Source organism: Haematobia irritans, chromosome 3, assembly GCF_050003625.1.
Source record: "Haematobia irritans isolate KBUSLIRL chromosome 3, ASM5000362v1, whole genome shotgun sequence".
Taxonomy (NCBI): domain Eukaryota; kingdom Metazoa; phylum Arthropoda; class Insecta; order Diptera; family Muscidae; genus Haematobia; species Haematobia irritans.
The window spans coordinates 102,212,725-102,233,951 of NC_134399.1; the positions used below are offsets into that span (position 1 = coordinate 102,212,725).

Sequence of the window (21,227 nt, forward strand, 5' to 3'; positions counted from 1 at the left end):
TTTTGTCCGATTTACACTCATATGACCCCAGAGGTCAAATTTGTAGTCCGATTTAATTGAAATTTTGCGCAGAGAGTAGAATTAATATTACAGCTATGCATGCCAAATTTGGTTGAAATCGGTTCAGATATAGATATAGCTCCCATATATATGTTTTTCTGATTTCGGCAAAATTGGCCAAAATACCCACATTTTCCTTGTAAAGACGTCACTAATAAGTCGAAAACTTGTAAAAATGACTCCAATTTTTCTATACTTCTAATACATATCTATCGACCGATAAATCATAAATACACTTTTGGAAAGTTGCCTAAAAATTGCTTCAGATTTAAATGTTTCCCATAGTTTTTTACTAACAGGGCATTAGCCAACTTAAATTTTAAGTCTACAGAATTCTAACAAATTTTGTCCAGATCGAATCAGATTTAAATATATGCATATGGGAACAAAAACTTTATATATAGCACCCAACACATTTGATGGATTTCATATGGTATCGAAAATGTGGATCTACAAAGTGGTGCAGGTTATAATATAGTCGGCCCCGCTCGACTTTAGACTTGCTTTACTTGTTTTATGCTGGTAATGGGATTATTGCATTATGCCAATTTTACATAGCGTATACGCAACGGCCCAATCAAATATGTTACGTATACGCACTTATGTATCAAACGCTGCTATTGCACAAACATACGGTTAGATAATGTTGTAGTTGTGTTCATTATCACGCGCTAATTTTTATTGATGAAAAAAAAAAATCATTAGGAGGAACGAGGAACGAAATTCCCCAGTTCCTGAAAATGGTGAATTTAATTAGCGGACAAATTCTTATTTGCTAAACATAAATATTATATACAACACTTTTAATTCGCATTCCAATCCACGTTCGTATATTCAAATAATTTAATCTCTTAGCTGGTCTTAGTTTGCTACAAACAAAAATTTTAAATTTATTCACACAAACGATACATTCAAGTTGAAATTTTATATTCGAATGACAAATGTATTTTTGTTCTCTAGAACAAAAATAGCAACAAAAACATAGGTTAGGTTAGGTTAGGTGGCAGCCCGATGTATCAGGCTCACTTAGACTATTCAGTCCATTGTGATACCACATTGGTGAACTTCTCTCTTATCACTGAGTGCTGCCCGATTCCATGTTAAGCTCAATGACAAGAGACCTCCTTTTTATAGCCGAGTCCGAACGGCGTTCCACATTGCAATGAAACCACTTAGAGAAGCTTTGAAAACCTCAGAAATGTCACCAGCATTACTGAGGTGTGATAATCCACCGCTGAAAAACTTTTTGGTGTTCGGTCGAAGCAGAAATCGAACCCACGACCTTGTGTATGCAAGGCGGGCATGCTAATCATTGCACCACAGTGGCTCCCAAAAACATAAAAGCAGCTCATCATATTTTAACGTTAAACTAAATGTCAGTAAAAAGTAAATAAACAAATACAAAAATGTTTGTTTCGATTTTCTGTTACTCATGAGAAATGTTTCTTATTGGTATGAAAATACATTGTGAGTGAAAAATATTCCACTTCAACCAATATTTTTGGAATTTCTGTATCCAGTGATGCCCACTATTTGGGGCATGTATTCGCCCAGTTTCGCTGTTGTTGAACTAACTCCCTCCAATTTTAACCGGCTTGTGGTTCAAGATTATGCCATTTGGGTTGTTGAATTCTATGCAAACTGGTGTGGCCATTGTCAGAGTCTAGCCTTAGAATACAAAAATTGGCCAAAGCTTTGAAGGGTGTCATCAAAGTAAGAGCTGTGGATGCTGATGAGCAATATGGTGTACGTGGTTTCCCTACAATCAAGATATTTGGTGCTAATAAACGCTCGCCCATGGTCTACAATGGACAACGTACGGCAAAAGCTATTGCTGAGCCGGCTTTGGCCGAATCTAAGAAAAAGTTCAAGCGGCTTTTGGAGGTGGCAGAAGTGGTATCTCCTCTGGTGGAGATAGTGGCAAAGATGACGTCATTGAATTGACAGACGATAACTTTGATAAATTGGTTTTGCAATCTGAAGACGATTGGTTGGTTGCATTTCTCGCCCCTTGGTGCGGTCATTTTAAAAATTTGGCCCCTTAATGGGTTAGAACACCTACAGAACTAAAGGGTAGACTGAGTGCCTTAGATGCTACGGTACATCAAAGCAAGGCTGCTGAATATGGTGTAAGAGGCTATCCCACAATTAAATACTTCCACGCTGGCAAGAAGAGCTCATCCGATGGCCAAGAGTACGATGGTGGACATCCTCTGACATTGTCACATGGGCATTAGACAAACATGTGGCAAATGTACCCGCCCCAGAATTGGTAGAGATTAGCGATGAATCGTCATTTTACGAGACCTGTGGAGGAAAACATTTGTACGTTATGTTATGGGAGCTATATCTAAAACTGAACAGATTTCTTCCAAAATCAATTGGGTTCTATTCTGACCTAAAACACATACCAAATTTGTGCCAAATTTGAAGTCGATTCGACTTAAATTGCGACCTAGACTTTGATCACAAAAATGTGTTCACAGACAGACGGGCGGACGGACAGATGGACATGACTAGATCGACTCAGGGGCCGGCCCTGAGCAATATTGTCAAAGATACCATATGTCTATCTCGTCTCCTTCTGGGTGTTGCAAACATACTATGGACTATAGGTGGAATTACATACCATGTGGTTGTGCGTGCGTACGTTATATTCGAATGTGTTGACGAATACGATTCTTCAATTGAGTTACACAGTATGCGTTGGAACACCAATAAATATGTTTTTTTTTGTATTCCATGCACTTTTTTTTTAACTTCAATCAATAATTTCTCATCCATATTTTAGATTGTTTTTCGTTTCTTGATTTGTTTATATGTTGTCAACGCACCCGACGCATTGAAAAGTTAAAAGTTCGTCAACTTTATGCGTCATATGCATACGTTACTTTTGTCGTGTAACTCAAACAATTGTAGTTCCCACATTTTAACTTTTTTGACAATATACATACGCAGGCATGACCGCATGGTATGTAATTCCACAGTGTGGCACAGGGTATAAATATATAATCAAGGATATAATCAAAATATATTTTTCACAAAGAAATTCTTTCGAAGTACTTTTGTGGGCGATGTGAATTTTATTAGCCTTAGTGGCCAACAATTCCCTAAATGTGTATATAAGAAATTAATAATATCGGAAATTTATACTAAACATTTTTTGTGAAGAGGGAATAATTTCCCTATAATTTTATTTCTTCCCTGGATTTTTTGGTAAAATTTTCAATAGTTCAAGACATGTAGTCGAAAAACGGGAACAAAACGGTGAAACAAGTGGTAATTTTTTTGAAATTTTTATTGTTTTGAGCAGGGCTGTGGAGCCGGAGTCGGAGTCTGAAGATTTTGCTGGAGTCGGAGTCGGAGTCGGAGTCGTAAAAATTTTGCTCGACTCCGACTCCGGCTAAACCAAATTTTTTAAAACACTTCACATTTTTGTAACTAAGCAAGTTTTTACGCAAATTAGTTTCCATTGCGTTATTCATTCGATCAATGTACAGCAATTACGGCTATCTTGTGATGTTTCCTAGAATGTTAGACTAGCAGATGGGCTGGATCGATCCATTGTAATACCCGAAATTATTTTTTTTTATTTTAAGGCCATATACATATGTGGAATATTGACAGAAAATTTTGTCAAAGTTGTTTTTTATAGAAAATTTTGTCAAAATGTTATTTCTATAAAAAGTTTTGTCAAAATTTTATTTCTATAGAAAATTTTGCCAAAATTTTATAGTAATAGATTTTTTATTAGAAAATTTGGTCAAAATTTTATTTCTATAGAAAATTTTGCCAAAATTTTATAGTAATAAATTTTTTTATTAAAAAATTTTGTCAAAATTTAATTTCTATAGAAAATTTAGTCAAAATTTTGTTTCTGTAGAATATTTTGCAGAATTTTATTTACTACACAAAAATTTTTCTAAAATTTTATTTTTATTGATAATTTTTTCAAAATTTTATTTCTATAAGAAAAAATTGTCAAATTTTATTTCTATAGCAAATTTTCACAAAATTTTTTTTCTTACTGATGCTCACTGCTATAAAAAATGTATTAGAAATTTTATTACTATAGAAATATTTTTTTCTATATAAAATTTAGTCAAAATTTTATTTCTATAGAAAATTTAGTCAAAATTTTGTGTCTATAGAATATGTTATTTTGCAAAATTTTATTTCTATAGAAAATTTTGCAAAATTTTGTTTGCTACACATTTTTATACCCTCCATCATAGGATGGGGGTATATTAACTTTGTCATTCCGTTTGTAACACATCGAAATATTGCTCTAAGACCCCATAAAGTATATATATTCTGGGTCGTGGTGAAATTCTGAGTCGATCTAAGCATGTCCGGCCGTCCGTCCGTCCGTCCGTCTGATGAAATCACGCTAACTTCCGAACGAAACAAGCTATCGACTTGAAACTTGGCACAAGTACTTGTTATCGATGTAGGTCGGATGGTATTGAAAATGGACCATATCGGTTCACTTTTACGTACAGCCCCCATATAAAGGGACCCTCAGATTTGGCTTGTGGAGCCTCTAACAGAAGCATATTTCATCCGATCCGGCTGAAATTTGGTATATGGTGTTGGTATATGGTCTCTAACAATCATGCAAAAATTGGTCCACATCGGTCCATAATTGTATATAGCCCCCATATAAACCGATCCCCAGATTTGGCTTGTGGAGCCTCTAAGAGAAGCATATTTCATCCGATCCGGCTGAAATTTGGTACATGGTGTTGGTATATGGTCCCTAACAATCATGCAAAAATTGGTCCACATCGGTCCATAATTATATATAGCCCCCATATAAACCGATCCCCAGATTTGGCTTGCGGAGCCTCAAAGAGAAGCAAATTTCATCCGATGAGGCTGAAATTTGGTATATGATGTTGGTATATGGTCTCTAACAACCATGCAAAAATTGGTCCACATCGGTCCATAATTATATATAGACCCCATATAAACCGATCTCCAGATTTGGCTTGCGAAGCCTCAAAGAGAAGCAAATTGCATCCGATCCGGTTGAAATTTGGTACGTGGTATTGGTGTATGGTCTCTAACAACCGTGCAAAATTGGTCCACATCGGTCCATAATTATATATAGACCCCATTTAACCGATCTCCAGATTTGGCTTGCGAAGCCTCAAAGAGAAGCAAATTGCATCCGATCCGGCTGAAATTTGGTACATGGTATTGGTATAGGGTCTCTAACAACCGTGCAAAAATTGGTCCACATCGGTCCATAATTATATATAGCGCCCATATAAACCGATCCCCAGATTTGGGTTGCGGAGCCTCAAAGAGAAGCAAACTTCATCCGATCCGGCTGAAATTTGGTACATGATATTGGTATGGGGTCTCTAACAACCATGCAAAAATTGGTCCACATCGGTTCATAATTATATATAGCCCCCATATAAACCGATCCCTAGATTTGGCTTGCGAAGTCTCCAAGAGAAGCAAATTTCATCCAATCCGGTTGTAATTTGGAACATGGTGTTAGTATATGATCTTTAACAACCGTGCCAGAATTGGTCCATATCGGTCCATAATTATATATAGCCCCCATATAAAACGTTCTCCAGATTTGACCTCTGGAGCCTAACAGGTTGGCTGATAAGTCCCCGGTCTAACAAAGAAAAACACATTTTTTTTGTCAAAATTCGTTTTTATTATTCAACATAGTTCCCTTCAAGAGCGATACAACGATTCGAAGCCCAATTCATGAATTTTTGCCATTGTTCTCAATGACTTGTGGCACGGGGCGTTGTCTTGGTTGAACAACACTTTTTTATACCCTCCACCATAGGATGGGGGTATATTAACTTTGTCATTCCGTTTGTAACACATCGAAATATTGCTCTAAGACCCCATAAAGAATATATATTCTGGGTCGTGGTGAAATTCTGAGTCGATCTGAACATGTCCGTCCGTCCGTCCGTCTGTTGAAATCACGCTAACTTTCGAACAAAACAAGCTATCGACTTGAAACTTGGCACAAGTAGTTGTAATTGATGTAGGTCGGATGGTATTGCAAATGGGCTATATCGGTCCACTTTTACGTATAGCCCCCATATAAACGGACCCCCAAATTTGGCTTGCGATTGCTCTAAGAGAAGCAAATTTCATCCGATACGGCTGAAATTTGGTACATGATGTTAGTATATGGTCTCTAACAACCATGCAAAAATTGGTCCATATCGGTCCATAATAACATATAGCCCCCATATAAACCGATCCCCCGATTTGGCTTGCGAAGCTTCTAAGAGAACCAAATTACATCCGATCCGGCTGAAATTTGGTACATGGTGTTAGTATATGGTCTCTAACAACCATGCACAAATTGGTCCTCATCGGTCCATAATTATATATGTAGCCCCCACATAAACCGATCCCCCGATTTGGCTTGCGGAGCCTCTAAGAGAAGCAAATTTCATCCGATCCGGTTGAAAATTGGTACATGGTGTTAGTACATGGTCTCTAACAACCATGCAAAAATTGGTCCTCATCGGTCCGTAATTATATAGGAGCCACCGTGGTGCAATGGTTAGCATGCCCGCCTTGCATACGCAAGGTCGTGGGTTCGATTCCTGCTTCGACCGAACACCAAAAAGTTTTTCAGCGGTGGAATATCACACCTCAGTAATGCTGGTGAAGTTTCGGAGGGTTTCAAAGCTTCTCTAAGTGGTTTTAGTGCAATTTGGAACGCCGTTCGTACTCGTCTATAAAAAGTAGGTCCCTTGTCATTGAGCTTAACATGGAATCGGGCAGCACTCAGTGATAAGAGAGAAGTTCACCAGTGTGGTATCACAATGGACTGAATAGTCTAAGTGAACCTGATACATCGGGCTGCCACCTAACCTAACCTAACCATATATAGCCCCCATATAAACCGAAACCCCGATTTGGCTTGCGAAGCCTCTAAGAGAAGCAAATGTCATCCGATCCGGCTGAAATTTGGTACGTGGTGTTAATATATGGTCTCTAACAACCATGCAAGAATTGGTCCATATCGGTCCATAATTATATATAGCCCCCATATAAATCGATCCCCAGATTTGTCATCCGGAGCCTCTTGGAGAAGCTAAATTCATCCGACCCGTTTGAAATTTGGAACATGGTGTTATTTAGAATGTGGTCTCTAACAAACACGCAAGAATTGGTCCATATCGGTCCATAATTATATATAGCCCCCATATAAACCGCTCCCCAGATTTGATCTCCGGAGCCTCTTGGAGGAGCAAAATTCGTCCGATCCGGTTGAAATTTGCAACGTGGTGTTAGTATAAGGCCGCCTATAACCATGCCATAATTGGTCCATATCGGTCTATAGTTATATATAGCCGATCCCCAATCACACAAAAATTGGTCCATATCGGTTCATAATCATGGTTGCAAATCGAGCTAAACATAATCTACCAAAATTTTATTTTTATAGAAAAATTTGTCACAATTTTATTTCTATAGAAAATTTTGTCAAAATTTTATTTCTATAGAAAATTTTGTCAGCATTTTATTTCTATAGAAAATTTTGTCAACATTTTATTTCTATAGAAAATTTTTTCCAAATTTTTTTTCTATAGAAAATTTTTATCCAAATTTTACTTCTATAGAAAATGTTGTCAAAATTTTATTTTGTCAAAATTTCATTTTGTCAAAATTGTATTTCTATAGAAACTTTAAACTTAATTATATATTTACGTATTTAATCGGCCTTTTTTAGTTTAATATATACCACGTATGGACTATGTGGTATATATTACGGTGTTAGGAAGTTTTAAGATACCTTGCCATCGGCAAGTGTTACCGCAACCCAAGTAATTCGATTGTGGATGACAGGCTTTAGTAGAAGTTTCTACGCAATCCATGGTGGAGGGTACATAAGCTTCGGCCTGGCCGAGCTTACGGCCGTATATACTTGTTCTTCTTCATATGGGGCCGTTTTGCCGCGATTTCGACCTTCAAACGCTCCAAAAACGCCATATAACAGTCACTGTTGATGGTTTTTCCCTTCTCAAGATAATCGATAAAAATTATTCCATGCGCATCCCAAAAACAGAGGCCATTACTTTGCCAGCGGACTTTTGAGTCTTTCTACGCTTCGGTTCACCGGTCGCTGTCCACTCAGCCGACTGTCGATTGGACTCAGGAGTGTAGTGATGGAGCCATGTTTCATCCATTGTCACATATCGACGGAAAAACTCGGGTGTATTACGAGTTAACAGCTGCAAACACCGCTCAGAATCATCAACACGTTGTTGTTTTTGGTCAAATGTGAGCTCGCGTGGCACCCATTTTGCACAGAGCTTCCGCATATCGAAATATTGATGAATGATATGACCAACACGTTCCTTTGATATCTTTAAGGCCTCTGCTATCTCGATCAACTTCATTTTACGGTCATTCAAAATCATTTTGTGGATTTTTTTGATGTTTTCGCCGGTAACCACCTCTTTCGGGCGTCCACTGCGTTCACCGTCCTCCGTGCTCATTTCACCACGCTTGAATTTTGCATACCAATCAATTATTGTTGATTTCCCTGGGGCAGAGTCCGGAAACTCATTATCAAGCCAAGTTTCTGCTTCCACCGTATTTTTGCCCTTCAGAAAACAGTATTTTATCAAAACACGAAATTCCTTTTTTTCCCTTTTTCACAATAACAAAAGTTGCTTCACAAAAGACGCTCTATCTCACAAACTAATTGACTTACAGACGTCAAATTTTGACACGAATCATTTGAAGGTTGGTACTATATAAAATTTAATACTAGCGACGGCGTCTATGTATCAGACCGGGGACTTATCAGCCAACCTGTTATATATTTTTCTCCCGATATGAACTTATATGGCCCCAGAAGCTAGAAGTTTGACCTGATTTGCTTTAAATTTTGTACAGGGAGTAGAATTAATGTTCTCGATATACATGCCAATTTTGGTTGAAATCGGTTCAGATTTAGATATAGCTCCCATATATGTATATCTTTCTCCCGATATGAACTTATATGGCCCCAGAAGCTAGAAGTTTGCCCTGATTTGCTTTACATTTTGTACAGGGAGTAGAATTAATGTTCTAGATATACATGTGAATTTTGGTTGAAATCGATTCAGATTTAGATATAGCTCCCATATATATCTTTTGTCCGATTTACACTCATATGACCCCAGAGGTCAAATTTGTAGTCCGATTTAATTGAAATTTTGCGCAGAGAGTAGAATTAATATTACAGCTATGCATGCCAAATTTGGTTGAAATCGGTTCAGATATAGATATAGCTCCCATATATATGTTTTTCTGATTTCGGCAAAATTGGCCAAAATACCCACATTTTCCTTGTAAAGACGTCACTAATAAGTCGAAAACTTGTAAAAATGACTCCAATTTTTCTATACTTCTAATACATATCTATCGACCGATAAATCATAAATACACTTTTGGAAAGTTGCCTAAAAATTGCTTCAGATTTAAATGTTTCCCATAGTTTTTTACTAACAGGGCATTAGCCAACTTAAATTTTAAGTCTACAGAATTCTAACAAATTTTGTCCAGATCGAATCAGATTTAAATATATGCATATGGGAACAAAAACTTTATATATAGCACCCAACACATTTGATGGATTTCATATGGTATCGAAAATGTGGATCTACAAAGTGGTGCAGGTTATAATATAGTCGGCCCCGCTCGACTTTAGACTTGCTTTACTTGTTTTATGCTGGTAATGGGATTATTGCATTATGCCAATTTTACATAGCGTATACGCAACGGCCCAATCAAATATGTTACGTATACGCACTTATGTATCAAACGCTGCTATTGCACAAACATACGGTTAGATAATGTTGTAGTTGTGTTCATTATCACGCGCTAATTTTTATTGATGAAAAAAAAAAATCATTAGGAGGAACGAGGAACGAAATTCCCCAGTTCCTGAAAATGGTGAATTTAATTAGCGGACAAATTCTTATTTGCTAAACATAAATATTATATACAACACTTTTAATTCGCATTCCAATCCACGTTCGTATATTCAAATAATTTAATCTCTTAGCTGGTCTTAGTTTGCTACAAACAAAAATTTTAAATTTATTCACACAAACGATACATTCAAGTTGAAATTTTATATTCGAATGACAAATGTATTTTTGTTCTCTAGAACAAAAATAGCAACAAAAACATAGGTTAGGTTAGGTTAGGTGGCAGCCCGATGTATCAGGCTCACTTAGACTATTCAGTCCATTGTGATACCACATTGGTGAACTTCTCTCTTATCACTGAGTGCTGCCCGATTCCATGTTAAGCTCAATGACAAGAGACCTCCTTTTTATAGCCGAGTCCGAACGGCGTTCCACATTGCAATGAAACCACTTAGAGAAGCTTTGAAAACCTCAGAAATGTCACCAGCATTACTGAGGTGTGATAATCCACCGCTGAAAAACTTTTTGGTGTTCGGTCGAAGCAGAAATCGAACCCACGACCTTGTGTATGCAAGGCGGGCATGCTAATCATTGCACCACAGTGGCTCCCAAAAACATAAAAGCAGCTCATCATATTTTAACGTTAAACTAAATGTCAGTAAAAAGTAAATAAACAAATACAAAAATGTTTGTTTCGATTTTCTGTTACTCATGAGAAATGTTTCTTATTGGTATGAAAATACATTGTGAGTGAAAAATATTCCACTTCAACCAATATTTTTGGAATTTCTGTATCCAGTGATGCCCACTATTTGGGGCATGTATTCGCCCAGTTTCGCTGTTGTTGAACTAACTCCCTCCAATTTTAACCGGCTTGTGGTTCAAGATTATGCCATTTGGGTTGTTGAATTCTATGCAAACTGGTGTGGCCATTGTCAGAGTCTAGCCTTAGAATACAAAAATTGGCCAAAGCTTTGAAGGGTGTCATCAAAGTAAGAGCTGTGGATGCTGATGAGCAATATGGTGTACGTGGTTTCCCTACAATCAAGATATTTGGTGCTAATAAACGCTCGCCCATGGTCTACAATGGACAACGTACGGCAAAAGCTATTGCTGAGCCGGCTTTGGCCGAATCTAAGAAAAAGTTCAAGCGGCTTTTGGAGGTGGCAGAAGTGGTATCTCCTCTGGTGGAGATAGTGGCAAAGATGACGTCATTGAATTGACAGACGATAACTTTGATAAATTGGTTTTGCAATCTGAAGACGATTGGTTGGTTGCATTTCTCGCCCCTTGGTGCGGTCATTTTAAAAATTTGGCCCCTTAATGGGTTAGAACACCTACAGAACTAAAGGGTAGACTGAGTGCCTTAGATGCTACGGTACATCAAAGCAAGGCTGCTGAATATGGTGTAAGAGGCTATCCCACAATTAAATACTTCCACGCTGGCAAGAAGAGCTCATCCGATGGCCAAGAGTACGATGGTGGACATCCTCTGACATTGTCACATGGGCATTAGACAAACATGTGGCAAATGTACCCGCCCCAGAATTGGTAGAGATTAGCGATGAATCGTCATTTTACGAGACCTGTGGAGGAAAACATTTGTACGTTATGTTATGGGAGCTATATCTAAAACTGAACAGATTTCTTCCAAAATCAATTGGGTTCTATTCTGACCTAAAACACATACCAAATTTGTGCCAAATTTGAAGTCGATTCGACTTAAATTGCGACCTAGACTTTGATCACAAAAATGTGTTCACAGACAGACGGGCGGACGGACAGATGGACATGACTAGATCGACTCAGGGGCCGGCCCTGAGCAATATTGTCAAAGATACCATATGTCTATCTCGTCTCCTTCTGGGTGTTGCAAACATACTATGGACTATAGGTGGAATTACATACCATGTGGTTGTGCGTGCGTACGTTATATTCGAATGTGTTGACGAATACGATTCTTCAATTGAGTTACACAGTATGCGTTGGAACACCAATAAATATGTTTTTTTTTGTATTCCATGCACTTTTTTTTTAACTTCAATCAATAATTTCTCATCCATATTTTAGATTGTTTTTCGTTTCTTGATTTGTTTATATGTTGTCAACGCACCCGACGCATTGAAAAGTTAAAAGTTCGTCAACTTTATGCGTCATATGCATACGTTACTTTTGTCGTGTAACTCAAACAATTGTAGTTCCCACATTTTAACTTTTTTGACAATATACATACGCAGGCATGACCGCATGGTATGTAATTCCACAGTGTGGCACAGGGTATAAATATATAATCAAGGATATAATCAAAATATATTTTTCACAAAGAAATTCTTTCGAAGTACATTTTGTGGGCGATGTGAATTTTATTAGCCTTAGTGGCCAACAATTCCCTAAATGTGTATATAAGAAATTAATAATATCGGAAATTTATACTAAACATTTTTTGTGAAGAGGGAATAATTTCCCTATAATTTTATTTCTTCCCTGGATTTTTTGGTAAAATTTTCAATAGTTCAAGACATGTAGTCGAAAAACGGGAACAAAACGGTGAAACAAGTGGTAATTTTTTTGAAATTTTTATTGTTTTGAGCAGGGCTGTGGAGCCGGAGTCGGAGTCTGAAGATTTTGCTGGAGTCGGAGTCGGAGTCGTAAAAATTTTGCTCGACTCCGACTCCGGCTAAACCAAATTTTTTAAAACACTTCACATTTTTGTAACTAAGCAAGTTTTTACGCAAATTAGTTTCCATTGCGTTATTCATTCGATCAATGTACAGCAATTACGGCTATCTTGTGATGTTTCCTAGAATGTTAGACTAGCAGATGGGCTGGATCGATCCATTGTAATACCCGAAATTATTTTTTTTTATTTTAAGGCCATATACATATGTGGAATATTGACAGAAAATTTTGTCAAAGTTGTTTTTTATAGAAAATTTTGTCAAAATGTTATTTCTATAAAAAGTTTTGTCAAAATTTTATTTCTATAGAAAATTTTGCCAAAATTTTATAGTAATAGATTTTTTATTAGAAAATTTGGTCAAAATTTTATTTCTATAGAAAATTTTGCCAAAATTTTATAGTAATAAATTTTTTTATTAAAAAATTTTGTCAAAATTTAATTTCTATAGAAAATTTAGTCAAAATTTTGTTTCTGTAGAATATTTTGCAGAATTTTATTTACTACACAAAAATTTTTCTAAAATTTTATTTTTATTGATAATTTTTTCAAAATTTTATTTCTATAAGAAAAAATTGTCAAATTTTATTTCTATAGCAAATTTTCACAAAATTTTTTTTCTTACTGATGCTCACTGCTATAAAAAATGTATTAGAAATTTTATTACTATAGAAATATTTTTTTCTATATAAAATTTAGTCAAAATTTTATTTCTATAGAAAATTTAGTCAAAATTTTGTGTCTATAGAATATGTTATTTTGCAAAATTTTATTTCTATAGAAAATTTTGCAAAATTTTGTTTGCTACACATTTTTATACCCTCCATCATAGGATGGGGGTATATTAACTTTGTCATTCCGTTTGTAACACATCGAAATATTGCTCTAAGACCCCATAAAGTATATATATTCTGGGTCGTGGTGAAATTCTGAGTCGATCTAAGCATGTCCGGCCGTCCGTCCGTCCGTCCGTCTGATGAAATCACGCTAACTTCCGAACGAAACAAGCTATCGACTTGAAACTTGGCACAAGTACTTGTTATCGATGTAGGTCGGATGGTATTGAAAATGGACCATATCGGTTCACTTTTACGTACAGCCCCCATATAAAGGGACCCTCAGATTTGGCTTGTGGAGCCTCTAACAGAAGCATATTTCATCCGATCCGGCTGAAATTTGGTATATGGTGTTGGTATATGGTCTCTAACAATCATGCAAAAATTGGTCCACATCGGTCCATAATTGTATATAGCCCCCATATAAACCGATCCCCAGATTTGGCTTGTGGAGCCTCTAAGAGAAGCATATTTCATCCGATCCGGCTGAAATTTGGTACATGGTGTTGGTATATGGTCCCTAACAATCATGCAAAAATTGGTCCACATCGGTCCATAATTATATATAGCCCCCATATAAACCGATCCCCAGATTTGGCTTGCGGAGCCTCAAAGAGAAGCAAATTTCATCCGATGAGGCTGAAATTTGGTATATGATGTTGGTATATGGTCTCTAACAACCATGCAAAAATTGGTCCACATCGGTCCATAATTATATATAGACCCCATATAAACCGATCTCCAGATTTGGCTTGCGAAGCCTCAAAGAGAAGCAAATTGCATCCGATCCGGTTGAAATTTGGTACGTGGTATTGGTGTATGGTCTCTAACAACCGTGCAAAAATTGGTCCACATCGGTCCATAATTATATATAGACCCCATTTAACCGATCTCCAGATTTGGCTTGCGAAGCCTCAAAGAGAAGCAAATTGCATCCGATCCGGCTGAAATTTGGTACATGGTATTGGTATAGGGTCTCTAACAACCGTGCAAAAATTGGTCCACATCGGTCCATAATTATATATAGCGCCCATATAAACCGATCCCCAGATTTGGGTTGCGGAGCCTCAAAGAGAAGCAAACTTCATCCGATCCGGCTGAAATTTGGTACATGATATTGGTATGGGGTCTCTAACAACCATGCAAAAATTGGTCCACATCGGTTCATAATTATATATAGCCCCCATATAAACCGATCCCTAGATTTGGCTTGCGAAGTCTCCAAGAGAAGCAAATTTCATCCAATCCGGTTGTAATTTGGAACATGGTGTTAGTATATGATCTTTAACAACCGTGCCAGAATTGGTCCATATCGGTCCATAATTATATATAGCCCCCATATAAAACGTTCTCCAGATTTGACCTCTGGAGCCTCTTGCTGTAGCAAAATTCATTCGATCCGGTTCAAATTAGGAACGTGGTGTTAGTATATGGTCGCTAACAACCATACCAAAATAGGTCCAATCACACAAAAATTGGTCCATATCGGTTCATAATCATGGTTGCCACTAGAGCCAAAAATAATCTACCAAAATTTTATTTCTATAGAAAATTTTGTCAAAATTTTATTTCTATAGAAAATTTTGTCAACATTTTATTTCTAGAGAAAATTTTGTTAAAATTTTATTCGGTTCATAATAAAATTTTCATCATTGTCAAAAAATTTATTTCTATAGAAAATTTTGTCAAAATTTTATTTCTATAGAAAATTTTGTTCAAATTTTATTCGGTTCATAATCATGGTTGCCACTCAAGCCAAAAATAATCTACCAAGATTTTATTACTATAGAAAATTTTGTTAAAATTTTATTTCTGTAGAAAATTTTGTCAAAATTTTATGTCTACTTTGTCAAACTAAATTATATACGTATTGGATCGATCTTTTTTGATTTAATATATCCACGTATGGACTTACATACAATTTAGAAGATGGTGTTAGGAGGTTTTAAGATACCTTGCGATCGGCAAGCGTTACCACAACTTAAGTAATTCGATTGTGGATGGCAGTGTTTAGAAGAAGTTTCTACGCAATCCATGATGGAGGGTACATAAGCTTCGGCCTGGCCGAACTTACGGCCGTATATACTTGTTTTTAAATTGTATTTCTATTGACAACTTTTTCAAACTTTTATTTCTATAAAAAAATTTGCCAAAATTTGATTTCTATAAAAATTTTATTCAAAATTTTATTTCTATATATTTGGTCAAAATTTGATTTCTATAAAAAAATTTGCCAAAATTTGATTTCTATAGAAAATTTAGTCAAAATTTTATTTACTAGACAAAAAATTTTCCAAAATTGTATGCTCACTGATATTCACTGCTAAGTCGAAAACTTGTAGAAATAACTCAAATTTTAAAAATTTTCAATGAATGAATCATAAATGCATTTTTGCGAAATTGTCTAAACAATTATAAATATTTCCCAAATATTGCCCGAGATTTTGTAGACGTCTGATTTGCGATTTTATCAAAATGTAGATCTAAATACAAAGTTGTGCAGAGTATATTATAATAGGCCCGCCCGACTTTAGACTTTCCTTGCATTTTTATTTTTTGTTAAAATTGTGTTACGTCCCATAACGTTAAATTTAAATTTAAAGTACATAGATTTTGTAGAAGTATATACAATTTTGTCTAAATCGATTCAGATTCAAATTCATGCTTATGGGAATATAAACCTTTATATAGCTTGCAACAAATTTAAAGGATTTGAGATAGTATCAATAATTTTGGTCCACAAATACATATACTGTTGGTATCTTCTCATATTATGATGGGTATTTATAGCATTATTTTATTTATTAAACATTGCCCTAAGTTTGAAATATAGAGTTTAATTGGCATCTAATGTGAAATTAAGACCTTTTTTTGCACACATAAATAAATACGATACTTTATATCGATCCACTTACGGTACCCCCACAATAGAACTACAAATTAGTGGTATTAAAATGAGATTTAGTTATATTACCCGGAGTCGAGCTGATGAAAAATGCTGGAGTCGGAGTCGGAGTCGAGCAAAATTGGGTCGACTCCACAGCCCTGGTTTTGAGCATGAATAATATATTCACCATTTTTGTTGGCCGAGTCAAGAAATACAACTTTGCTGAAGACTACAAAACAAAATCACAGCATTTTTCGAGAAAATTGCAAAAAAGTGCACAAAATCGAAGTTGGAGAACAAAAAACTATAAAAGCTCCACACTAGCAAAATCTAGAAATTACTTTACTCCGCTCATCGAATCCTTTCGCCTGGAATAAGTGATTTTTTGTTTGGAATTTTTGTGTTGCATTGTGTTATGCACAACACAATCTTTATCAATCTTTACAAAATCAATATTTTTTTCAGTGTATATAATTAAGCGATGGATATACGTGATTGTTAGCTCGATACGCCACAGAGATTTATTCACCAATTGTATACTTTCTGTATACATGATGGGGATATCAAATATATTTGGATTCTTCCTCCCATACACAGTGCAGGAATTCCCACAAAAGGATAAATACCCATGGGATAATCTAAACGTATGTGACTGAAATCAAATGAATTTTTGTATATGAATAATTTACGAATTCGAACACATTCACGAATGCCTTGAAAGCATTTGAGCAAAAAATATAAATATTGGATTTATTTGTAGAGCCTCCCATATGGTTGATTATGGTTAATTGGCTTGGTTACCAAAGGATAACGGGCCAGTACATGGAATATGCATCTCATCGCCACAACTATATTAGGTTTATACACACAAAATGACCATTAATACTCATCACAAAATTTTAATAAAAGCAAGATTATATACATAGTGGGTGATTTGAGCACCCCCCAAGGTTCTAAAACCCACATGGAATGAATGAGATAATGTGGTTTTTAGTTTAAGCATAATTGCCAAAAATTACCAAAACTTAATTATTTAAACTCTATAGGTAGTTGAAGTCTTATGGTGAGTATACATTATAGATTATGCAGATTTTCTAAATATTTCCCAGAGAAAATTGATTTAAAACTCTTTGAAATTTCCATTTGTTCGAAATTAATTATGTAGCTTATGAGAGCATTTTCGTGTGATAATCATTTACGAAATTTGCATGTGCAAGAAATTGTTTAAGGAAATCTCTTAATATTTTTCATTAGTTAAACTTGCCAGGATATTTTGTGTCAAACTAGTAAGGATGTGCTTAGAATTCGGAATAATTCAATAGATTGATGATGGAAAGTACCACCACCATAGAATGGTGGTGTCATTCCGTTTGTAACACATCGAAATATCGATTTCCGACTATATAAAGTATATATATTCTTGATCAGGGAGAAATTATAAGGCGATATAACGATGTCCGTCTGTCTGTCTGCCTGTCTTTTGTAATCACGCTACAGTCTTCAATAATGTAGCAATCGTGCTGAAATTTTGCACAAACTCGTCTTTTGTCTGCAGGCTGGTCAAGTTCGAAGATGGGCTATATCGGTCCAGGTTTTGATATAGTCCCCATATAAACCGACCTCCCGATTTGGGGTCTTGGGCTTATAGAAATCGTAGTTTTTATCCAATTTGCCTGAAATTTGAAATCTAGAGGTATTTTATGACCATAAAGTGGTGTGCCAAAAATGGTGAGTATCGGTCCATGTTTTGTGATAGCCCCCATATAGACCGATCTCCGGATTTTACTTCTTGGGCTTATAGAAACCGCAGTTTTTATTCAATGTATCTGAAATTTGAAATATAAAGGTATTGTATGATAAAAAAATACGTGCCAAAAATTGTGAGTATCGGTCCATATTTTGGTATAGCCCCCATATGGACCGATCTCCCGATTTTACTTCTTAGGCTTATAGAAACCGCAGTTGTTATCCAATTTACCTGAAGTTGGAAATCGAGAGCTATTTTAGGACCATAAAGAGGTGTGCCGAAAATGGTGAGTATCGGTCCATATTTTGGTATAGCCCCCATATAGACCGATCTCCCGATTTTACTTCTTGGGCTTATAGAAACCGCAGTTTTTATCCAATTTACCTGAAATTCGAAATCGAGATGTACTTTACAACCGCAAAGAGGTGTGCCAAAAATGGTGAGCATCGGTCCATGTTTTGGTATGGTCCCCATATAAACCGACCTCCGATTTGGGGTCTTGGGCTTATAGAAACCGTAGTTTTTATCCAATTTGCCTGATATTGGAAATCTAGAGGTATTTTCGGGCCATAAAGAGGTGTGCCGAAAACGGTGAGTATCGGTCCATATTTTAGTATATCCCCCATAAGAACGATCTCCCGATTTAACTCCTTGGGTTTCTAGAAACCGTAGTTTTTATCTGATTTGCCTGAAATTGTAAACATTCTGGTATTTTAGGCTCACAAAAACGTGTATCGGATTAAGTTTTTATCGGTCCATTTGGTAATGCCTCCATATAGACCGACTTCACTTCTTGAGGGTATAGAAGGCGCATTGATCATGAAAATTGCTTGAAACTCAATGTAAAATTTCCAGATTTTGCTTCTCGGGTGAAAATCTACAGATTTAAGATTTCAAATCAAGACGTTATTTTATAATTTTCTTGCACACTTACAAGAGATGTTAATGATTCCTCTAAAACTCAAATAAAAATGGTTCTTATAAATCCAGAATCTGATATAGTCCTCATAGGTGAAATCTTTAAATTTATCTTCGGGAAGTGTCCTCAAGCCCTCCTGAAATTTCAAAGGAAACCCTAATATTTGGTTCATGGTGGTGGGTATTTAAGATTCGGCCCGGCCGAACTTACTGCTGCATATACTTGTTTTTGTGTTTCATCCCAGGGCGTTATCCGATTTAAATTTTAATTCTAGAGATTTTGTAGAAGTACAAAAAATTGTCTCCATTAAAAGTATTTGTATCTGGAAACGCAAACCTTTATATAGATCCCAGCAAATTTGAAGTAGTTGAGATGGTGACACAAATGTTTGTCTACATAGTGGTGAAGGGTATAATATAGTCGGTCCCCGCCCGACTTTAGACTTTACTTACTTGTTTTTTACTAACATTGTGTTCCACCCCACGGCATTAGCCGACTTAAATTTTAAGTCTATAGATTTTGTAGATGTATATCAAAGTTTGTCCAGTCGAGTCAGATTTAAATGTACGAGTATATATATTGGAGCTATATCTAAATTTGATCCGATATCTTCCAAATTCAATAGAGTTCATCCTTGTGCCCAAAAAAACACCCTGTGCCATATTTCCCTTGTCATTGAGTTTAACACGGAATCGGGCAGCACTCAGTGATAAGAGAGAAGTTCACCACTGTGATATCACAATAGACTGAATGGTCTAAGTTAGTCTGATACATCGGGCTGCCACCTAACCTAACCTAAGTGAGCCTGATACATCGGGCTGTCACCTAACCTAAGCGCTAGATCGACTCAGGAGATGATTATGAGTCAATCAGTATGTACTTTATAGGGTCTAAAATCAATATTTCTGGTAGGTAAATTTTATGGCAGATCAAAGTTATTATACCCTGACCGCTATGTGATTGTACGATCAGACTTACAATTTTAGAAGTCGAAGTCCGATTATACAAAGAAGTTAAAGAATCACTTATTTTCAAGAAAAATACGTTAGCGCGCCGATGTCCGTCCGGCTGTCTCCACACAAAATTTGGCACAAATAGTTGTTATTTATATAGGTAAAATGTTATTGCAAATGTACCGAGTCGACCATTTTTAGGTATAGCTCCATTATAAACCAATCCACAGATTTGACTTCTGGAGCCTCTTGGAGGCGGATATTTCATTCGATATATAAATAGGAGGTCCCTTGTGATTTAGCTAAACATAGTATCGGGAAGCACTCATTGATAAGAGAGAAGTTAACCCCTTGTGGTATCACATTGGATTGAATTATCTAAGACAGCCTAAAAAAGTGGGCTGCATAACTTAACCCTAGCTGGAAAACAGAACATAGTACTTTACAAGCTAAACTTTTTATTGAACACCGATATAACTCGTCAAAACGGGTAACCGTTTTGAACACCTCATGTAGGGTATTCTACTGCCAACCAATGCCCGATTATATTCTCTTCCTCGATTCCCCAAAATACCTACAATACATAAAGTCTTCAAAAAAAAACTCAAAAAGCTCTCAATATAGGTATTTGGAAGCGTGTTTTTTACCGACATATGATCATTGCCAAAAAAAAAAGACAACCAAACAAAAAATTCATTGGCAAATCCTAGAAATATCCTGTACGACCTAAAACAAATACTATTTCATTTTCATTGGAACAGTACCTTTGACTATAGGCATTAGTATTGAAACCTGCCGTCATGGCAAATCTCCTAAGAGCTCTAGATAAGCCCCAACGAGTTTGCCAAGTCTGCAACTGTATGAATGATTGCTGAATGCTTGGATGGTTGTTCTTGATAAAGTCAACGACCAGAAATTCATAATTCAATTCTACAAATGCCTTGGATGGCGCCTAACATATGCGCTGCTCCTATGCTCATGGTGAAAAGGCTAGAAATTTTGCTGAAACTTGAACTGCATGGTGCAACTACAATGGTTGCCTATTTGGCTTGAGTTTTTGCTGCACTCAATTGGCCTTTGTTCAAAACTGAACATTTGAAAACAGTTTCCACGGGGCAAGAGGTGAAACATGACTATCTCTTGGAAATGTTAAATATGGAACATGCATATCTACCACAAGGCTATCAAGGCAAAACAATGTTGAATGCTAAATGATGGTTGTTTA

General features: G+C 36.2%; 1 protein-coding gene and 2 pseudogenes across 1 annotated transcript in view; 2 read left to right on the forward strand and 1 right to left on the reverse strand.

The window, feature by feature from the left end:
• Nucleotides 1–21,227, reverse strand: part of LOC142229985 (ras-related protein Rap-2b) — a 157,022-nt gene that overhangs the window by 50,703 nt on the left and 85,092 nt on the right. The gene's annotated exons all lie outside the window — the stretch shown is intronic.
• On the forward strand, nucleotides 1,601–9,902 carry LOC142228927 (protein disulfide-isomerase A6 homolog; annotated as a pseudogene).
• LOC142228928 (protein disulfide-isomerase A6 homolog) lies at nucleotides 10,702–21,217 on the forward strand (annotated as a pseudogene).